The sequence below is a fragment of the Benincasa hispida genome, chromosome 7, assembly GCF_027475165.1.
Source record: "Benincasa hispida cultivar pf3 chromosome 7, pf3_genome.v1.1, whole genome shotgun sequence".
Classification (NCBI taxonomy): Eukaryota; Viridiplantae; Streptophyta; class Magnoliopsida; order Cucurbitales; family Cucurbitaceae; genus Benincasa; species Benincasa hispida.
In genome coordinates this window covers 58,032,165-58,043,425 of record NC_143484.1, presented here as the reverse complement: position 1 = coordinate 58,043,425, position 11,261 = coordinate 58,032,165, and the positions used below count along the sequence as shown (strand labels likewise).

Genomic DNA, 11,261 nt, shown 5'->3' with positions numbered 1-11,261 from the left:
TGCCCATGTTTTCATGTTTTCAAGTGTTCATGATCTTATGATTCTTTGATGAATTTCAATATGCTTGTCTCACCAGTATGCATGCATTTGCAGATATGTATACATAGCCTGACCTCGATAGGGGGTTACTAACTGAGTATTTTATATTTATTCTTTATTATGTTATGTTTTTCAGGTAAGAGTAAGAACATAATGGCAAATGACAGAAGGAATCCATGACTATACCATTGAGACTAAACAGATGACTCCACTCATGTTGTGATGATTTTATGTTTTAAATCTCAGTTTTGTCGTTGAATTTAGAAACTTTTAGTTTTTGTACTGTTAGATATTTTAGATAAAAATTTTCCAGTGTTATTTTGTAGGCCACCTGTGCATGTGCATGGGTTACAGGACTAGCTTATGGGACACCCGTTAGCCAACCTTTCCTCACTGCAACATAGTTCATTCATATGGTTAGTGTGGAATTAACCACTCTCCTCAACTCTCCCAAACCTCTAATGGGTCTTGACTCTCAACAAACTCGCGTGAGGCTCACATGAATATCATTTGATAAGTAAGCAAGCATACACACACACCACAAAGCCACATCAAGCCAAGCTTTATGGGAAGCTCTTCCCCAACCTATATACAAATCACATATACAAGAATGATGTTACAATGTATGTAACTCTAACATGCCAACACCCTAAGGTATTGACCCTTAGTAACAGGCCTACGACGGCTTCACACTATGTTTGGCTAAGCCCACTCATGGCTTTACTCCAACAGCTCGTTGAAGTCGTTCATCAAGACATCCCTTGTTGAACCCACTTTTTCCCTAGGAACTTGATTATACAACATGTAGACTAAGCCATTTTTGGAGAGAACCCTCTCCCCTCATGGAATCCCTCTATTCCATGTGTTTCTAGGATTGCATGTGATCAAATATGTGATGTGGATAAGACTCAACCCTCTCTCCCTCTCTCCATGTGTTGTAGAGAAAACTCTATCCTCTCTAAGTAGAGAAGACCCCCCTTGTCTTCCTCCACTTAATCAATAACATAAGGCATACTCAACTAGCACAAGACATACACTCTTAACCATGAGGTTAGAGTTTCAAATTTCCATCTCTAAATTATTATATAAAAAAAAAGATATATTTTAGTTCATAAATAATATTGTTTTAACACAAATTAGATATATGATTGAAAACTCTTTAATAAAAATTTATGACAATGATAAGAAAATTTTAAATTGTTATAAAAAAAAATGAGATTAAACAAAGAAATAAAGAAAGAGGCCAAAATAGTTATTTCTTATACATAGAACAAAATAAATATTTGTTTAAATTAGAAGTTTAGTCTCAAAACTTTGAGTGTTCATTCGTTCTCTTAAATTATCAAAAGTGTCTAATTGATCCTTATGCTTTCAATTTTATGTCTAATAGGACTTTAACAAATTCAAAATTTTTATCACTTAATTGATCTATTGGATATAAATATGAATATTGAATGTATTCAGGAATCCGAGACATACTCTTTTTGGAGATTCCACACTCATTTAGGGAGGAGTTGTCTAATGAAATTCTAAACTATCAATTTTATTATGTCTAATAAATATGTATTTTAAAAAAGATATATATCGGAAGCTTAGAGAATAAATTTGTAATTTTGAAGTATAGTACTAAATGACATAAACTTCAAAGTTGAAGAAAGTTAATCTCAATGGTTAGTTTTTTCTTCTAAACAGTCTCTACAATTCATTTGTAACAGTCATACAAACCTATAAATATGTTGTACATTTAAACAACTAAGAGAGTTTTTTCATTTTTACATGTACAAAATATGTAAAGAAAAATAACTCAGCTCTTGTATGCCTTCAATAAAAGAAACTTCTCCCTTCCCGTGGATGTAGGTTTCATTTGCCGAACCACGTACATCACTGTGTAGAGCTCTTCTTCCTCTTTCACTTTTTCTATTTGCATGCTTGATAATCTTCTTCATTACCTGCAAATCTTGCCAAGAACAAGCAAGGGTTAGAAAGAGTTGTGAGGGAATCAGATTCGGGAGTTTGAAAGAGAGAGAAAGACTTTTGCTTACCTGAAGACATTTCCATCAGCTTACATCATTTTCCCTTTTGATCAGTGTAAGTGGTTTTTCACCATGTGTCGACTGTCTGGCTAAGAGGCGTGGCTCATTCAAAGCTTTTCATTCCACCTACCACACATCTTGGATCACTTCTTCATAGCACCTTGGGCCTGAAAAATAAGTGTAAGCCCAACAAAATTGGTATCAAAGCAAAGACACTTAAAGAGAATCAAGATTCACGGTCAAATGGAAGTAGCAAGATTCGAAGTGGAGAAATTTGATGGAAATGGTGGTTTTGGCCTTTGGAAGGCCAAAATCATAGCCATTCTTGGTCAGCAGAAGGCTCACAAGGCTCTTTTTAATCCATCCTCTCTACCAAACAATGTCACAGCTCAAAAGAAATAAAACTGGAAGCTGGCAGCCTATGGTACGTTAGTTCTAAATCTAAGTGATAATGTTTTAAGGCAAGTCCTTGATCAAGAGAAAGCCTATAGGATTTAGACAAAATTGGAAGACTTGTATACTACTAAAGATTTTCCTAATAAAATGTACCTTAGAGAGAGGTTCTTCACTATTAAAATGGATTCATTAAAATCCCTTTCAGATAATTTTGATGAATTCAAAAGAATTGTTGCTGAATTTAAGAATCTAGGGGAGGAAATTGGAGATGAAAATGAGGCATATGTGTTTCTAAACTCCTTATCAGAATCCTATAGGGAAATTAAAAATGTATTGAAGTATGGAAGGGACAATATAACTACTGATGCAATCATCTCTTCCCTAAGAACAAAAGAATTTGAGCTACAAACAATTAAAAAGGAACAACCAAGTGGTGAAGGATTGATTGTGAAGGGAAATTTCAAATCAAATCAGCAGAATGATAGAAAACAACAGCATTCAGATGAAAATAAACCAAAATAGAAAGTTAAATGCGAATATTTAAAAAAGAAAGGCTATTTGATTAAAGACTTTTCATTCTCAATAGGAAAAATCAAGAGAAAGAAAAAGAAACCAAAGGTAAGCAACCTGAAACTTTTGTTGTAGAAGATTCCTTTATCTACTCTGATGCACTAGCCTCAACACTTGACAAGGCCAATAATATAAATCCCCTAGGGAAACATGATTGGGTCTTGGATTCTAGATGCACCTATCACATGACACCAATGAGACCTTGGTTTAACACCTACAAAGAAGTTAATGGAGAAATGGTTTACATGGGAAATAACCAAGTTTGCAAAATTGAAGGAATTGGCTATGTCTCAATGAAACTCAAGGATAGGACAATGAAACTTCTCAGAAATGTTAGGCATGTACCATTCCTTAAAAAGGATTTAATCTCCTTAGGAATGCTTGATGTTTAGGGTGTGAGTACAAGGGTAAGGGTGGAACTCTTGAAGTTCTAAAAGATTCCAAGGTGGTTCTTGTTGGGGAGAAGGTTAATGACTTATTTGTGGTCAGAGGAATAGAAATGATGACAAGGGCATATGTTGCCACTACTAATGATCTAACAGAAGCTGATATATGGCACAAGAGGTTGTCTCATATTAGTGCTAAATGGCTGGAAGTGCTATATAAACAGGGCATCCTATCCAAAGAAATTTTAAACAAACTGACCTTTTGTGAACATTTGTTTTGGGAAAAGCAACCAGACATAGTTTTACCAAGGCATAACATTCAACAAAAGCTATTCATGACTACATTCACTCAGACCTATGGGGACCAGCTCCAACACCTAGCCTAAGTGGCTCAAGGTATTTACTTTCTTTTATTGATGACTTCTCAAGGAAAATTTGGTTTTCTTTCTTAAATTAAAAGACCAAGTATTTGAAAAGTTTAAGGAATGGAAACTCGTGATTGAGAAGAAAACATCTAAGGAAATTGAGTACCTAAGGATAAATAATGGGCTGGAATTTTGTAGTGAAGAATTTAACAAATTTTGTAAAGAAACAGGCATTACCAGGCACAGAGCAGTCAGATATACACCCCAACAGAATGGGGTGGCAGAGAGACTTAATAGAACTATTATGGAAAAGGTCAAATGCTTACTCTTAGATGCCATCCTTAGTGAAAAGTATTGGGCTGAAGTTGCAAGCTACACTGTGTACACCTTAAATAGGTGCCCACATATATCCTTAAACTTCTTAACCCCTAAAGAAAAATGATCCAAAAATCCTCCTAAGCTAAACAACCTAAGGATATTTGGATGTGTTGGATACATACATCAAAATTAGGGAAAACTTAGGCTGTAAAATGTATGTTTGTAGGGTTCACAAATGGTGTAAAAGGCTTCAAGATGTGGAATTATGTTGAGAAAAGATCTGTGGTCTGCAGGGATGTCACTTTTAGAGAAAATGAAATATTTATGCAAAAAAAGAAGACTACAATTGAGATACCTAAGAATCCTACCACTAGAATTAAGGTGGAGGCACCTAAAGATAGGTCTATTAGTCAAAATCCTCCAAATGATTCAAAAGAGGAAGAGAAAACCACAGGTGAGTTGCAACAACACACTGAAGCTCAACTTGATTTGAGTCAATACTCATTAACAAAGGACAGACAAAGAAGGGTGATTGTTCCTCCAGCTAGGTATACTGAAACAAGTTATATGAACCTAGTTTTAAATGTTACAATAGCTCCAAATAACCAAGAACCAGCTACTTTTGAAGAGGTAGTAAGTTGCCTCGATGTAAGGAACTGGATTGAAACTATGTGTGAACAACACTTGAACCCTTGCTCCTCTTCCTAAAGGATGCAAACCAATAGCATCTGAATTGATCTATAAACTAAAGGAGGGTACTTCTAAAGAATAAAAACCTAAATATAAGGCAAGACTAGTGGCTAAGAGATTCACTCAGAGAGAAGGCATAGATTATTATGAGATCTTTTCACCAGTAGTAAAACAGATTTCTATCAGACTCTTATTGTCTCTAGTTGCTCAGTATAACCTTGAATTAAATCAGCTAGATGTAAAGACATCTTTCATACATGGTCATCTAGATGAGATTATTTACATGGTGCAACCTAAGGGTTTTAAAGAAAAGGGAAAAGAGGATCTCTACTGTCTTCTAAATAAGTCCATCTATGGACTTAAACAGTCTCCTAGATGCTAGTACAGGAGATTTAATGACTATATTGAGAGTATTAGATTTCAAAAGAGCTCCTATGACATATGTACCTATGTAAACTAAACCACTTATAAGAATAAAGTATACTTACTTCTCTATGTGGATGATATATTGCTAGCTGGGAGTTCTAAAGAAGATCTAAGGCATGTCAAAGATCTCATAAAAGGAGAGTTTGACATGAAGGATATAGGTCAGTCTAAGAAGATCCTTGGGATTGAGATTAACAGAGATAGGGGTTCCTCTACACTGAGCATTAGTCAAACCAACTACTGTGAGGAGATCATTAGAAGATTCAATATGACCAATGCTAAACCAGTAACTACACCTATTACTCATCATTTTAAACTATCCTCAACTAATTCACATAAGGAAACTAACTTGGAACACTTAAATCAAATGCAAATGGTTCCCTATAGTCAGGCAGTAGGTAGTTTGATGTATCTTATGATCTCTACTAAGCCAGATCTTTCCTACTGTGCAAGCCTAGTTAGTAGATACATGTCTAACCCTGGAAGAAGACACTCGGAAGCTACTAAATAGATACTTAGGTATCAAATCTGGTCTAAACAATCCAAGCTAATCTATCAAAGTATACAGAAGACAAAACTTGAGCTATATGGGTTTGTTGATTCAAATTTCGTAGGGGATCAAGACAGAAGAAGATCTCTTACAGGTTATCTCTTCTTATATGGACCAAATCTACTAAGCTGGAAGGAAAATCTACAGTTTATCACAACTTTATCAACTACTGAGGTAGAATATATGGCACTATCAGGAAGCATTGTGGTTAAAGTGCTTGATGGAAGACTTTGGCATCAAACAAACAATAGTTAAAATCTACTGTGATAACTAAAGTGCTATCCATCTTTCCAAAAATCCACAATACCACTCAAAAACAAAATACATAGATATCAAGTTTCATTTCATAAGAGACATAATAGAACAAGGAGAAATTGAGGTTCTGAAAGTCCATACCTCGGGAATGCGATTGACATGCTTACCAAACCTGACACAAAGCTCAAGTTAGCCCAATGTTTCAAACAGGTCAGCTTCCAGTTACTTGAAAAAGGTTAAACATCATCAGATTTGGAAGGAAGAAGACTAAAAGGTGGAGATTTGAAGAAAGTTAATCTCAACGGCTAGTTTTTTTCTTCTAAACAGACTTTACAACTCATTTGTAGCAGTCATACAAACCTGTAAATATGTGTGTACATTCAAACAACTAAGAGTTTTTTCATTTTTACATGTACAAAATCTGTAAAGAAAAAGAACTTGGCTCTTATATGCCTTCAATAATAGAAACTTCTTCCTTCCTGTAGATGTAGGCTTCATTGGCCAAACCACGTACATCACTTTGTAGAGCTCGTCTTCCTCTTTCACTTTCTCCATTTGCATGCTTGAAAATCTTCCTCATTACCTGCAAATCTTGTCAAGAACAAGCAAGGGTTAGAGAGAGTTGTGTGAGGGAATCAGATTCGGGAGTTTGAGAGAGAGAGAAAGACTTTTGCTTACCTGAAGACGTTTCCATCTGCTCACATCATTTTCCCTTTTGATCAATGTAAGTGGTTTTCACCACGTTTTAACTGTCTGGCTGAGAGGCATGGCTCACTCAGAGCTTTTCATTCCACCTACCACACATCTTGTATCTCTTCTTCAGAGCACCTTGGACATGAAAAATAAGTGTAAGCCCAACAAAAGTTTATGGACTAAATTAGTAATTTAACTTAGATATTTTTTTTTTTAAAAAAAGTATAAGGACTAAATGATATAAAATTTTGAAGTAGATGCAACAAGTAAAATAAAATTTGATCACGAAAAAATGAAAAACGAAAACATTTCTCGAGTTTTCTAAAAACTGGAATTGAGACATCTTTTCATTAATAATGAATTATCTCACATAATCGTGAAATCTTTTTATTAATAATAAATTATCTCACACAACCATTAACCATTTCACGATTTACATAAGCTTCACTTGAAACCATCAAAATATTTTCAATTTGGAGCTTCTAAATTTTAGATTTTAAAGAGAAGTGCGACTTTTAGGGAAAGAAAATAACCAGTATTTCTATATAGCATAAGAAAATAACCAGTATTTCTATATAGCACAAGAAAATAACCAGTATTTCTATATAGCATTGGGAATCGAATGCTTTTAGTTCTAGTAAATTGCATTGACAAATCAACAAAACCACTTTACCAGAAAATGAGGCGCATGGTTCCATAAAGAAAATAAGTTTTACTACGAAAGAAGTGAGAAAAGTCAAAACCACAACTTCCCTCAGTCAGATTTGTCAATTTTAAAGCTTTTCTTTTCTTTTTATTTTCATAAATTTTCAAATTTATATTTCTCTTTTATATATATATATGTATATTAAAAATTATTTTCAAATATAGAAAATAAATCAAAATATTTACAAATAATAGTAAAATATCACATTTTATTTACGAATAGACATAGATAATAGTCTATCATGATCTTTCGCAGATAAACAATAAAAGTTTATTATATTTATAAATATTTTCAATGATTTTATCATTTAAAATAATTTTTTTATTTTTTTAACTCATTTTGGTTACCCAATTTCTAAGTTTGTTTCAGTATACGATTTTTTTCCCTAAAATTGCATGTTGGTTCTATTTTTGTTTTTAAACTTCAAAAAAAATCCATTTGAGTTCTAATATTTTTTTTTTCAACATACATATTTCTGTTATTGTTACTACTATATTTATTCATTTAATATTCACTTGTCCAAGGCTCATCTTTGACCTATGTAGTTTAAAATTACGAACTTGTACACACCCTTATAACAACCTCATTAATTTGTTAAATACAAAATGAAAGTTTATAGACAAACTAGCATTTTAATAATTAAAGCAAATTTAGAAGTTCAAAAACAAAAACGAATATTTTCAAATATTAAAGACTGTAAAATAACAAACTTGAAGAAGTTCATAGCAAAAAATAGAAGGTCAACCTATATAAAAATAAATAAATAAAATAAAATAAGGAAAATTAGACGTAAATTTTGGTTCCATCTCTAAAATTTTCCGAGTCCAATTAAATGGCAGAAACCTTCAGCTTTGACTAGCTACGTTTTACAATCTCTATACAATGCATCAACTAAAGAAAAAGAAAGAAAAAAACAGCAAAAAGAGCTAAAAATTGGAGAGATAATAGCTAAAGTTAGGAAGGCAAAAGGGTGATCGGAGCTATTAATCAATTAGCCCTCTCGACATGTCGACTAAAAACAACCTCTAAATCCGGAGGCTTGAAGAATTGCCTCACATCGCCGTGGTTGAATTTCAGTGAAGATTTAGGTTTCTTCGGGGCGGGGGGGCATTTCGAATCGGACCGAATCCGACAGTCGTCTCCGGTCGGCGTTGGCGGTTGGTCTTCGGCGTCGGAGTGATTAATGGGATTTGTAGTGTTAATGAGCATTAGAGGAGGTCGGAATTGAATTCCAGTGATGACCCATTTTTTGGAGTCGAATTCGAAGGCCATATCATCTTGGAAGTTCTCTGAAAATCCCATTAATTTTAAGGGTGGTGGGAAAAGGAGAGGAAGATGAAGGGAAGTAATATAGAGGGAGGGGAATAAGGGAATAAAGAGAGGTAAAAAGAAAAGGAATAAAATGAAATGAAAGAGGAGGTGGAAAGTGATGATCAAAGTTGCTGGTGCCGAGGATTTGCAAAGGAAGAATATGGAAAGCGACTTTGGCCTAATTTAATTTGCTTTGCGTTTCTTGCAGCTAAAGAGGAGTTTTTTTTTTTCTTTTTTTTCTTTCCTTTTTTTTTAATATATCTTTTTGCTCCCTAGATTTGAGTCTAATTTCTATTCGGTTGCTAAGTTTCAAAATGTTATACATTTAGACATCGTTTGATAATTATTTTGTTTTTTATTTTTATTTTTGAAAAATAAGTAGACACTATTTTCATCTCCAAACTTCTTCGCTTGTTATTTCTTTTTACCCATGGTTTAAAAAATCAAACTAAACTTTGAAGACTAAAAAAAGAAACTTTTATTATTATTTTTTTAATTTAGCTAAGAATTTAACCATTGTATTTAAGAAAGATGTTAATCATTATGAGAAATGTGAATGAAATAAATTTAATTTTCAAAAACGAAATGGTTACCGAGCCCTTAGTCTTTTATTTTTTTAGTTTGGTTTCAATTTAGTCTTTAGGTTTCAAAATGTTACAATTTTGCCATTGACATTTGAGTTTTGTTTTAATTTGATCCCTAACTTTCAAGATTTACATTTTTAACCCCAATTTTTTGCTAAATACTCATTTTTGTCTTTAACATTAGTGTACGTTAAGAAATTTAAGAGAAAAATACATTTTTTGGTCCCTAGGTTTTGGGTATAGTTTCTATTTAGTTATGTTTCAAAATGCTATACATTTAGTTTAGGTTTTGAGTTTTGTTTCAATTTAGTCTCTAAGTTTCAAAATGTTACAATTTCACCCTTGACATTTGAGTTTTGCTTCAATTTGATCCCTATGTTTCAAGATTTACACTTTTAAACTCGATTTATTAACTAAATGCTCATTTTCCGTCTTTAATATTAATCTATGTCAATAAATTAAAAATCATTAAAAGAATTGTAATCAATTAAGTTTCATTATTTTTTTATCACCTTTAATATTAAATTTAAAATTTCACTTTATAATTATTTTTAATTAATTGATTGAAATTGACATTGATTGAAAATGGAGGTATTTTTAAAAATAAAAAATATTAAAAATATTTACACTTTATAGTAAAAAGTTCCAAAAGTACAAAACATTTTTGAACTTTTGCTATAAAGTAAAAATATTTTTGGGATTTTTCTATTGATAAGAATTTCCCTTGAAAATGAGTATTTAATGAAAAATTGATATTAAAAAAGTAAAATCTTGAAACCTAAGGACTAAAGTAAAACAAAACTCAAATTTCAAAGGTAAAATTATAACATTTTGAAATTTAGGGACTAAGTTGAAACAAATCTCAAAACTTAAGGACCAATGCGTGACATTTGAAAAACTTAAAGGACCAAATAGAAACTACACTCAAAATCTAGATATTAGTATTTTATCTAAATTTAAATTAATTAAAATGATTATAATTAATTAAGTTTCATTATTTTTCATCACTTTTTTCAATTCATAATTATTTTCAATTAATTAAAAGACATTGTCGTCAATAATTAAAAATAAGCATTTAACAAAAAAAAATTAAAATTAAAAATATAAAATCTTGAAATGTATAGACTAAATTGAAACAAAATTTAAATCTCAAAAATAAAAGTGTAACATTTTGAAATTTAGATATTAAATTGAAATTAAACTCAAAATAGTTTTTTTTTTTTTTTTTTTGCCCTTTTTGCCCTTTTTGCTCTTCGTAGAAAGTCAAGAAACCGAGTTAATTTTGGGGGCAAAGGGCTAAGAATAGTGACAACGCGAAATTGAGATGCATGCTTTATTAGATTCCCTGCCCGGAGAGGGAGAGAGATTGAGAGAGGGAAACTCAATGAAAATCAAATGAAGAGAAGCTGACCCGGGCACACGAAGTTGACTTATTACTTTGGCGCTTCAATTAAGAACAGTCGCCTGACGCTGACCTGTTTTGTAACCATAACAATACATTGATGATATTTTTTAAACGAAATTTCCAATTTACAATCCAAGCTTTGATCTTCTATTCATTTAAATTATTATTTACACCCTCGGACGACTATTCTTAATTTAGACGTATAAGATATTAAAAAATTTCAATTAAACTTCTAAATTATTATGAGTGAATCAACTTTAGGATTATGTTTGAAAATCGTTAATGCACTCAATTCTTATATATGTGTAGACTTCTTCAAATTTTAAATTAACAAAATGGTGACCAGAATTCATATATGGATGGTTTTTCAAAAGAAATTTTAATTGAGAATCTAAATTGGAGTTTAGATTTTTTTTTTTTCTATTGACGTGGTGGTGACATCGAATGAAATAACAGTGACTAAGACGTTTGCCTGAATTAAGCTTGAAAGTATAATATTCAGACACGTCGATTTTTGTCTAACATTCTAATAGT

At 32.1% G+C, this 11,261-nt stretch overlaps 1 long non-coding RNA gene across 2 annotated transcripts; it reads right to left on the bottom strand.

Moving 5' to 3' along the window:
* Positions 1-1,697: 1,697 nt before the first annotated feature.
* Positions 1,698-8,745, bottom strand: LOC120081156 (uncharacterized). 2 transcript variants are annotated; one of them, XR_005482697.2, is made up of 4 exons: positions 8,451-8,745; positions 6,707-6,856; positions 2,082-6,619; positions 1,698-1,996 (listed from the first exon to the last, which is right to left on the bottom strand). It is a non-coding gene; the product is annotated as an uncharacterized LOC120081156 (long non-coding RNA). The 2 variants fall into 2 exon arrangements; XR_005482696.2 differs by having other exon boundaries at positions 1,698-1,988.
* Positions 8,746-11,261: the final 2,516 nt, after the last annotated feature.